At 41.4% G+C, this 11,357-nt stretch overlaps 2 long non-coding RNA genes across 4 annotated transcripts in view; one reads left to right on the top strand and one right to left on the bottom strand.

Moving 5' to 3' along the window:
* LOC121822068 (uncharacterized) overlaps positions 1–11,357 on the bottom strand; it is a 31,208-nt gene that overhangs the window by 9,387 nt on the left and 10,464 nt on the right. The window contains exons 3-4 of the long non-coding RNA XR_006063042.2: positions 6,495–6,813; positions 859–2,166 (exon numbers count right to left, since the gene is read on the bottom strand). This is a non-coding gene — a long non-coding RNA (uncharacterized LOC121822068). The remainder of the gene's footprint in view (positions 1–858; positions 2,167–6,494; positions 6,814–11,357) is intronic.
* LOC143268309 (uncharacterized) lies at positions 2,080–8,823 on the top strand. Of its 3 annotated transcripts, none has more exons than XR_013044102.1 (4): positions 2,080–2,376; positions 2,474–2,650; positions 5,918–6,647; positions 8,579–8,823. It is a non-coding gene; the product is annotated as an uncharacterized LOC143268309 (long non-coding RNA). The 3 variants fall into 3 exon arrangements; XR_013044104.1 differs by lacking the exon at positions 8,579–8,823 and adding an exon at positions 3,146–3,362 and having other exon boundaries at positions 5,918–6,980; XR_013044101.1 differs by lacking the exon at positions 8,579–8,823 and having other exon boundaries at positions 5,918–6,980.

Below are 11,357 nucleotides of genomic sequence, written 5' to 3'. Positions count from 1 at the left end.
CAAATGCATGAGTTAAAGAAAAGTTAAGAACAGGGTAGCTCAGTGACATTTTCTCATCTAGAGAGTAACTCGTCATTGAGTAGATAGTTTTTGAAAACTGGGATGCCTCTGCCTTCCAATTCATAAACTCCATCTCTCGTCTTACTCCTCCGGAAGGCTGACTCCAACACGCCTTTGCTGGTCTTCTGTGGAAGTTATTGCCAGATTACATACTTTCCACTCGGCTTTCAAGCACTCCAACTTGCTCCGTGTGTCAAATGCTCTTTCAGTGAGATCATGAGTTCCCAGAGATAAGAAAACTATGCCCTAGATCTTAACAGATCATATAACTCATGGCGCATACTGAGTGAGGGGCTGGATTCTTCCCCTTCACAAGAATGCCAAGTGCTTCCGGAATAGCTTAGACTTGTTTGTGTGCTTACATTTTCCAAAATGGAAGCCCCCAAACATCCATCGAGTACAAAGCAGGTTCCAATTAATGAACAAACTTACAGTGTCAAACCTCAAATCTAGTCAGTGGAGGGCTGCCTGTGAATCCATCTTTCTTGGGATGAAGGCGAACCCACCTTTCTTAGGATGATCCCTCGGCCAGAGTGATTGAACCAACCTAACTGGAACATGAAGTCTCTACCCAGGCCAGAAAATTGATTCTCTCGAGCAGATGATTTTACTCTAACAATAGTGCCAGAATATTTCTTATGCTTGCTCACATGGTACAGAGGGGAAGAGCTATTGAAAGACGCAGTTCCTGGGGTCCAGTAATGCAGATGAAAAACAAAGAAAATATAGAATCAAGAAATTGCCAGATCCAGGGTTTTTTTTCCCAGAATGAATAAAATAATAATAGAAAAGACTTACCTACTTAATCTCCATCATTATAATCATCGGTTCATGTCTCATCTGGTATCTAAAGCAGGCAGAAACATTGCAATCATCACAGTGGGTTAACATATATGTGATTTATATAAAAAGGGCATCCTTTCCTGCGTTTATATTTTTAAAGAATCAGAATTTAAATTATAACATACTGAGTACCTGAATGACACCCATGAATAAGAAAATAAAGAGTGCCTACTGATAGCACGATTTAAACATCAGTTGTTACACATTGAGAGGAAAAGTAATTGCATGCGGCCAAGACAATTTTCACAGCTGAAAAACGCATTACATTGCTTTATCTTTGAGCTGATTTACTTTATGTGTTTCTCTAAAACAGTCATAACAGGCCAAAGGGAACAAAACAGAGTGTGTTATTCTCCCCACCACCACCACCACCCTTGGGGAATAAGCTCAGATCTGAGCATGCTGATGAAAGCTGTCTGGCCTTCGTCGCTGCTGAGAATCAGCATGAACGTGTTGATGGATTCCGCAGAGCCTGGTCACAGCCTGAAATCAGATGGAAAGTGGGCAACGCCTAAGACAAAACTCCAGGCAAGGAACAGCAATGTTAGGAGTGCATGTCATCATGTTCCTTACATTAATGTGTTTATTTTAATAAAATCTCAGGGAAGGAATAGTGTCTGAAAATCAATGGATTTCAAGTCTATGTTACGGGGGCATGCACATCTCTTCCTAGAGTGAGCAACCAAGAGTAGCCTTGCCTTCAGAGTACCTCAGCTCACGTACTCCTTCAATCAACTTCCCTCTCAAACGTCTATTCAGAGAGAAATCCCCAGCCTACCCTCTCTGTGAGCTCAGCCCCCACTCCAATCCCTGCCCCCCACTCTGCTCCGATTCAGACCAGTAAAAACCAATTTCCAAATCTCCTTGGCTTAAAAGACGGCACTATGAAAAGTCTACCGAGGGATTCTCCCTGGCAATCCTCCTTCATCAGTCCTTTTCAAAACAATTGCCACTGCAAAGAAGAGTCAAAGCCTGGAAACAATGTTTCTACCCAGAGGCCACCGATGGCTTTCACTCCCACTTCATTGTCTACAAAATGCAAAGCAATGGGGCAAATCCCATTCCCACACATATCCAGGTGGATACAGTCATGTTGGACGCATCAGGCTCCATGGTTCCTTGTAACATCTTCCACCTAACAGGTGTTTGTTTGTTCTTGTCTCTTCTCATCAGAATATACATATCACGAGGTTGGGAAGCTTGTCTGTTTTGTCCGCCGCTGCATCCATGGAGCTGAGAACACAGATTCCTGATGAATTCTTGCTGGACAAACAAATAATGCAGGAAATGTTTCAGAAGGCAAATGTCAGGAACGAGGGCTGAGGGGATTCAGCTGCTAATATAAAGAGGGAGGCAAGCAAGGTCAGCACTGTGGCTGAGGAGAAAGTTTTCATAGTCTCCCAGTTGCTTCGGTGACCTAAGGAAACCAGATCTCCCGGCCCCATAAGAAGTTAAAAATCTGGACTTGTAAATGTAAGGTCTAATTTTTTTAAATGTGGCTCAGATGTTTTCAGAACCACATGCAGGTCATGGCCACTAAATACACTGTTAATCTTCGGCTTTGCTGTAGGGGGAGAAGCTGAAGATGTACGCTGTGAAGATTCCAATGGTCACGTTGAGTGGAGAGAGAAAGAAGACAGAGGAAAAACAGAATCTCCACAAGCAGCTCCCCATCACCCAAGCAGTGCTTGGAGGAATCTCTGTCCGGCCTCCTCACCTCCTGCCCCTACGCCTCTTCATCCAGCAGGTAGAAAAGGATTCTTTTTATTTATAGAACTACTTTCCTTTCTTCATTTCTGAATACTCATGAAAAGTAAAAAGGAGTCAACCCTGCCTTTACTATTGTGTGTCTTATGTAATGGTCTCTAAATAAATAAGATACCATGGTAAAGGTCTCTAAGGTGAAAATACTTGGAATTGTTATGTCCAAAATAACTCTATAATCTAAAAGAGCTTATATCTATTTCCTATTACCGATTAAACCAAGGCAGGAACTCTCCTCTATAGCTCATAATTTGATTTGGTTACATAATGAGTGTTTCTTTTCTTTGCCCTGAAGTTGAACTTTGTATATGGAGGGGCTGCCAAACATATTTTCACTGAAATGAAATGCTGTTTTCCAATCGTATCACCCAAGAGAATCTAATTCAGAAGAAGTGTTCAAAAAAAAAAATCAAATGTCTGTATTTCCTTGAACCTCACTTGAGGTAGTTTGGTGTTCATCCCATTTTTCTTCTCTAAGGAGAATTATCACAAAGTCAGATCAATCAAGCTGGAAGTGTAACTGTTGACTACAGCGGCCCCAAGCCTATCATGGGTGTTCTTCGGCTGTAGAATCAATGACAAAATGCCCGGATACTCCAGTCAGAGACACAACACTGGATTCCAGGAGAACTGCTTTTCTAAGGAACTGTTTGAAGTAAAACGAACCTTATGAGATTAGGGAGATGGCCCAGCAGGTAGGACACTTGTTGTATAAGCGTGAAGGCTTGAGTTCAGACTCCCATCCCCACATGCTAAGCCCATGTATACTCAACTTGTACAGCAGTGCATGCCTATAAGCCCAACAGACAAGGGGATCCCTCAGTCTTGCTGCCCAGCCAGTCTAGCTGTATAGGCAAACTCCAGACTTCAAAAGAAAACCCCCTCAGTCTCAGCTGTGTGGGGGTGGTGCACGCCTTTAATCCCAGCACTTGGGAGGCAGAGCCAGGCGGATCTCTGTGAGTTCGAGGTTAGCCTTGTCTACAGAGTGAGATCCAGGACAGGCACCAAAACAACAGAGAAACCTATTTCGAAAAAAACAAGAAAAAAAAAAAAGAAAGAAAATAATTCAAACACCATTATTTCTCTAAATGAGTTCTCTTCAAAATGGTCACTCATTCAACAGGAAATCAATAAGGTGTTTTTGATAATCCCTTTTATGTACAAAAGCAAAATTGCAACAAGTCACCCACTGGTTGGGTGTCTATATGTATTATTTCTTAAATTGGGTTAGATTTAAAGGTCCTAGAAGAGCAAGGTGAGAGCAAGCTCAAAACTTCCAAAGAAGAAGAGAGTGGGTAAGGCCGGTTGATGGAAGAGGGAGAGAGAGCCACCAACACCAGGGAAGTGCCCTCACCAATGTGTTCTCACACACAAAGGAAGAAAATATTCGGAAGGAAGGGCAGAGAATTGGAGCTTAAGTTTTGAGTTGTGGAGAAATGATTTTTAAAATCTGAAAACAAATATGCTTAGATTCTTCAAATAATAAATTATGGGAAACTATTTGAAAATAACAAGAAATGATAAATCTCGACAAATAAATGAGGTATCAGTTAGTATATAAGAAAAGAACCATTAGAAATCCCGATCATTAAAAAACAAACAAACAAAAAAAAAAAACATAGCTAAGATTTAAACAATTCAACAGCCTGGGAAAACAAAAAATTACATGAATTGGAAAGCTGACCTCAGAATCCACCAGGTACACAGCATGAAGGAGTAAGATTAAAAATACCAAAGTTAAGTCTGTAACATAGAAACTCAACACAACACATGAACCTCTAAATAACCATGTGATTGAAATCTACTAGGTCTAAGGTATGTCTGTAGAATCACAGCAGAAAACTAGCCCATGGCTGTCTAGAATGAGGGGTGAGGCAGGCAGGCAGGAAGGAGGCAGAAAGGGTAGCGCGCCAACTCTGGGGGAGAAAGATGAGTTCGTTAACTCGTGCTGATGGTTTCAGAGATCGGCAAATGTCGAAGCTTAACAAAACCGTACGCTGTAAACACGTAGAATTTGCTGTCTGTCAGTTCTACCATGGTGAAGCTGTTTTAATGTTACCCCCACATGACAAAGAAAGAAAGGAAGGAGGGAAGAAAGGAAGGAAGGAAGGAGGGAAGGAAGGAAGGAAGGAAGGGAGGGAGGGAGGAAGGAAGGAAGGAAGGAAGGAAGGAAGGAAGAAAGGAAGAAAGGCAGAAAGGCTAAAGGAAGTCAGGAATGTCTACAGTGGTATAGTGAGGTATTCAAGGGAGTCTGCTTAAGGAGTATTAGGGAGTTTATTAGGATATAAATTGGGGAGAATAACTCACTAAACAGGATAGGGCAAAATCATCACAGAGTCCTGGAAGGCTGATGGCCAGATCCACATTGCTTCTGCTGCCTGAGTCATTCACACCGTCCAGGCCCAGGAGGGAGAGAAGAGAGCGAGGTGTAAGTGCCCCTCAGGTCTTAAGCTAGCCGAGAGGCCACGCCCTAGGGGATGGTACCTCAAGGTCATAGGTGGAACAGGTACCCACCACACAGTGGGACTAAAGAGATAGGTCAGTGATTGAGAGTGCCCACTGCCTTATTAAGCTGGCTTTCTATTGCTATGACAAAACAGTAACCAAGACAGCTTGAGGAAGGAGCGTTTAATTTGATTTGTGTCAAATGTATTGGTTGATCTTGCCAGAAGTATGTTTAGTTAATTCATCTTCTTTAAGAATCACCTTAGGTATTTATTTTTTAGATTAAAAATATTTCAAATTATACATGTGTGAGGGTGACAGAATTTCTAGATATAAATTGACTCCATTAAGAAACTAAAGGGAAAATCAATTCATCACCTCAGAAAGAAAACAAATTCAAGATCAATAAGAAACTTGTTTGTGATTAAAAACAGGAAAACGTTCAGCAATAAGGAATCTGGGGGGTGGTGAGTTCTTGACTTCAGAAATAGTATTATTTCAAAATTTTAGGAACATACATTTCCAGTGAAATTTTAGAAGAATTCTAAAAATATTGATAATATGACAAATAAAAGCCTCTCTCACTTCTACCTATAATTACAGTCAGAGAATTGGAGACAGCATAATGAAAGAACCACATTGAACATCTGTATTGAAATTTCAACTTGCTGTCTCCGGGTCAGTACTCTACCCTCCCAAACCACAGTCACTGGCTGTACATTTTCTTGTGCCTTCGAACACCATCGAACATGCTATGCAGTTTGCTTATTATGTTCATGTAACATCTTCTAAATTCCTCCCATAGGATGTAAGTTCCTTCCAGCCAAGATCTCTGTCTTGATCACTGCTATACCTTGAGGGATGCTCAATGAGAAGTTACCATTCAGCAATCAAAAGGGATGAGGTAGATGTGATGAATAATAAGCAGATGCTTTAACAAAACCATACTCTTGGACATGAAAAGCTGCATGAGGAACTAGTGTTCCTGCCACAGTGCCTTTCCTGCGACGTTCAAAAGCACACAGAGCTTTGTGTGTTTATAGACATTAATAACTACACACATATGAAGGTATAAGCACATAGAGGAAGAATATTTTTGTTTTGTTTTGTTTTTTTGAGACAGAACTTCTCTGTGTAGCTTTGCGCCTTTCCTGGAACTCACTCTGAGGCCGAGGCTGGCCTTGAACTCACAGAGATCCACCTAGCTCTGCCTCCCAAGTGCTGGGGTTAAAGGTGTGAGCCACCACCACCGGCGAGGAAGAATATTTAACTTTAGGATAGAATTACCTCTAAGGAGGGCTGAAGAGAAATGCCTCATTCGGAATATGGTAGCCTTAATTTTGCATTCATCATGATTTTCTGGGTCATGAGGAGAAACTCACCTGTGGTAAACCATTCCTTCAGAAGAAGAATACCGTGGTAGCCGCACAGGCGCGGTGTCTGCCACATGGGCGGTATCTGTGTTGGCCAAGCACTGAGACTTAGAGCATTGTATGGAAGGAGAAAGCGGCTGAAGAACGATGTCAGGCGTGGAGGTCAGTGGAGTCCTTTCTGGATTTTTTGTTTGTGTTTACTTGTTTTTGTTTTCAGCTTTGGTTTTAATTTTTATTTAGAACCATAATTCTTAGGACGAGGGAAACAGACACTGAACAATTTGTGTCTTTGTCTGAACTTTCCCTTCCTTCTTCAAATTGGGTCAATCTGAAAACAAAAATAATTATTAATATGTGCATAAACTCAAAATATAATCTTAGTCCTTTTTTTTAGAAGTATGAGTCTTTATCTCCCATCACATTTTCCTTAGGGAACAGACCTTATGATCTAATTTGAAACCAATAAAAAGCTGTCATTGTGAGAGCCAAATGCCACAGTGGAGCCTTTGTCCTTTCTAATGCTCTGATACTGCTGCGTTTCTTAGGTTAAGGACTTCCGGGAGATGTAAGTGCCAAAGGAATGGAGAGAAGGAGATGGAGAGGAACACAGAGAAGAGGGGAGGGTAGGAAGAGAGTAAAGTGGGGAGAGGAGAGGACAGAAGAGAGAGGTGAGGGGAGCGGAAGGGAGAAGGGGAGGGAAGAGACAAAAGTCAACCTTTCCCCTTCAGTACCAGGACAGCGGGTGCCACACAGTTTTCAGGGATGACTTTCTCAGTTCTCTTCTTTGGCCCCAAGATTCGTCAGACTCCATGATTTCGCCATGCTGTTTGCCCTTTACAGAAATGGTCATCCCAGATCCTCAGCTTCCCACACTTTCTTTATGTATTTGTATCCTCTCTAACAAATGATAGCTGTGACTATCTTTCCTTTAACTGCCAACCAGTATTGACATCCTCGAAGTATGTCCCCTATACACTTCCTACTCAAGTACAAGCAGTCTTCTAGAATGTTCCCTTATCTGTGCTCTCAGCCACAACTTCTGTTCTTCAATACCTCTTGAGCAGCCTGATTCATTACTCAGCATCCCAGCAGTCCTTTCGGAGTCAACAACAGGACCCCTTTGCATTCCATCTCAGGAACATAGAACTGCTTTTTCTTGACATAGTATTCTTCTTAAAAGAACACAGGCCCAAAGGAGTAGACCCTTGGCTTTGCCAATTAGCAAATTAACAAATGCACAAAGGCATTGTCTGAATTTCTTTCCCATTACATGATATCTTGTTGTTAGAGTCAAAGCATTGCATCAGAAAATTTAAGTGGTCATTTATGAATTTTTTTTTAATTTATTTATTTTTTAAATTACACTCGTGATATTCATTAATTACACTCATGATATTAATCACATTTGTGGTATTCATAGATTACATTCGCAGTATTCATTCAATTATATATATATATATATATATACACACACACACACACACATATATATATATATATATATATATATATATTTTAAATTTTAAATGCCTAATGTCATTTCTTGAAGCAGGGAGGAGGTCTTAAATTCAGGCTTACAGCACAATGGGAGGATTTTTAAAAATACACACACTGGGCATTTAATTCTAGTACTCAGGTGGCAGAGGCAGACCAATGTCTATGAATTCAAGGCTACGGTCTATATATCAAGTGCCAGGCCAGGCAGGGCTACATAATGAAACTGTCTTTAAAAAAAGAAGAAGAAGTACATAGAAAATTAGAAAGCATGTGTTGCTAGCAAGGACACTCATTTGGAACCTAATGATCCTCACGAATGATTGGTGCCTCATATATTTATGATCTATGATCATCACAAAGTATCAAACAGTGTTAAGTATGTTTTCTCGTTCCTAATGTAGTAATGAAGTACCCTGAAAAAGGCAATTTAGAGAAGAAAGAATTTGTTTGGCTTACAATTCCAGGTTATACTCCATTACTGTGGGTAAATCAAGGCAAAAACTCAAGACAATTAGTCACATCACACTCGAGAACAGAGACAGAAGTCAATGTGTGTTTACTCGCTCAGCTCGACTGACTTTTTTTCTATCATACAGTTCAGGGTCCAACCTGTGATGTGATGTTGCTGACGTCAGAGTGGATCATCCCACCTCAACTAACCTAATTGAGAAAGAATCTCCAGCTGGATGCAGTGGTACAAGCTTTTAATCCCAACACTCAGAAGACAGAGTTAGCTGGATCTCTGAGTTTGAGACCAGTCTGGTCTAGAGCAAATTCCAGGACAGCCAGGGCTACACAGAGAAACACTGTCTTAGCATAAGAAGAGAGATGAAGGGGAGGAGGAAGATGAGGAGAGGAGGAGGAAGAAAGGGGAGGAGGAGGAGAAAGATGAAGGGGAGAAGGAGGGGGAGGAGGGGGAGGAGGAGGAAGAGAAGAAGAAGAAGGAGGAGGAGGAGAAGGAAGGGGAAGGAGAAGGAGGAGGAAGGGGAAGGAGAAGGAGAAGGAGAAGGAAGAGGAGGAGAACTTCCTTACAGGTATGCTCACAGTCCAACTGATCTAGCAATTCCTCAATTGAGACCCTCTTCCCAAGTGATTCTCGGTTGCGTCAAGTTGACCATTAAAAATAACCAGCACCATATGCCCCAGCGGAAAGTGCCTTGGCTTATCAGCCTGCTTACCCTAGCTTGATCCATGCAGGTTCTCCTTAAATTGCCTCTGTTGGCCCCTGTGCTATGCAGAGTCTTTGTGCAAACAGTCAGGCAAGCTGCCTAGGCAGCGGTGAGAAACGCCAACTACATGATCTGCTGCGCGGTCGGGTGAGTTACTCAGAAACTGTAGGCATTCTGTTAGGTGAAAGCCGGAGCAGAGCTGAGCATCGTCCGTGACTAGAGCAGCGGCTGCCTTTGAGGACCCACGAAGATGACGTAACCAGAAGCAGCTCATTAATCTCATTCTGAGTTTTAAGTCCCGAGTCACAGTAAATCAAAGCAAAGTGAGTTTCCATGGAACAAAGCTAGAGAACCATTTTTACGGTGTATAAAACAGTTTATGGCTTCAGAATTTGTTGTAACGAACTACCAAAAAGTTGCTTGCTTTTTCAATAATAACTCCATAAGCTCTTGATTACACTTATAAAGACCTCGGCTAAGGTTGAAATTTAGTGAATATAGAATTTGGTTCCTCTTTATCACATAAAGGCAAGCTGCTAGTTAGAAAGTGAGCATCATTTAGGTTCCAAATGAGGTGGTTCAGCAGTTAAGGGCACTTCCTCTCCATCAGAGGACCAGAGTTTGGATCTCAGCACCTGCATGGAGCAGCTTGTAAGCTTTTGTAACTCCAGCTCTAAGGGATCCAGCTCTCCTTTCTGGCTTCCATGCACATACACACAACACTTAAATGCAATACAATATAATAAATCTTTTTCAAAAAACAGTGTTTGTATATAGTAGACAATCAAGCAAAGTTCCATCCCTTTAAACTTTAGACCAGCCCATCCTCAATAGAGGGAAGGTTCTAGCAGCCATGCTGAGAGGTAACCATTAGACACATGTAGCTGCCAACATTATGTAGTGAGCACTACTGAGTGGCCAGATTCTTTGAAAAGGTAGTATTCAATTTCAACCTAATGAATGTCAATAGCTACCAGCTTCTGTGTTGGACAAAGAAACTTGGGGCCATATATTGCAGGTCAACTGAAATAAATTAAGTCTAAACCATTATTTCATTCTTAATAGTAGAAATGTAACGGAGGACATCAATCTTACACTATCATTTACAAACACTTCCATTCGTATCATTAGCTTCTGAGCAACACTCTGAGGTCAGCAGTCAAGTATTATCCTCAGCCCTATTCCTGGTAAGAAAACTGACACATTAGGACTTATTAGGTGACTTCAGTGACCTGTGACTCCAACTACTTATTCTTTACACTGGTTGTGAGAAACTAAAGGAATATGGAGCTTATCAGTAAGCTGATCTGAAACAAGGAATTTCTGGCATGGACAGGGCCCAGCTAAGTGACCCAGGATTATGCCAGCCATGGACATCCTTCCTGCCTTTATGCTCTGCCCATCATTTATTCTCCCTGCTTTCCATTGTCTGAACCACTCTTGTTCTTCTGCATCATGTGACCTCAAGTCAGACACTTGCCTGCATTAAAATGGAAATTCTTATATAACAATTGAATAAAGTATTCTAACAGTAACAGGTTTTCTCTGTCTTTGGAAAATATGCTGGAACTCGTAAGGAAAAAAATCTATTTTCTTGTTCAAATTAGCATAATGAAATATATTAAATTGAATATGTATGATGGATCACAGCTTAGAGAAAAACGATTGCCCATCCCAGGGTCTAGTCAGTGTGCAGACATATTAATGAAGGCGCCATAAACCTGCTTTTGTGATAAGCCTACACAGCAGGTACTCTGCTAGAGAGATGAGACTCGTGTCACTGAGCAAGACCCCAGTACTGCTAAACAGCTTATGTTTTATACATTTACATTGGAAGGGCAAACGTTGAAATTGGCTATCCCAAACCTAAGCCTGTGGTTTTGTGGATTCTTGATAATTGAAAACAGGACTTCGGTGCGCTAAATCCACCTCTTCCGGGCTCCTTGCCATAACGTGCTCCAATCTGAAAACACTTGTTTCAAAAGAAGCCTCTAGCACAAAACCAGGAGAGCAAGAGGCAGAGAAGAGAGATTATCATCAATACACTGTACAAAACATACTTGTCACTCGCTGAAATATCCTTTGCTCGGGTTGTTCTTCAGCTAATAACATTTCAGCTCCACAAAATAATAAGCTTCCTAAGCCATTTGGCCTGCTTTTGCAAGCAGAAGAGGAAGACAACCTCTGTGTGCAGGAGTGAGACCAT

Source organism: Peromyscus maniculatus, chromosome 13 (assembly GCF_049852395.1).
Source record: "Peromyscus maniculatus bairdii isolate BWxNUB_F1_BW_parent chromosome 13, HU_Pman_BW_mat_3.1, whole genome shotgun sequence".
NCBI lineage: Eukaryota > Metazoa > Chordata > Mammalia > Rodentia > Cricetidae > Peromyscus > Peromyscus maniculatus.
Note: the sequence above shows the minus strand (reverse complement) of the source record. Positions and strands in the feature narration are given on the sequence as shown.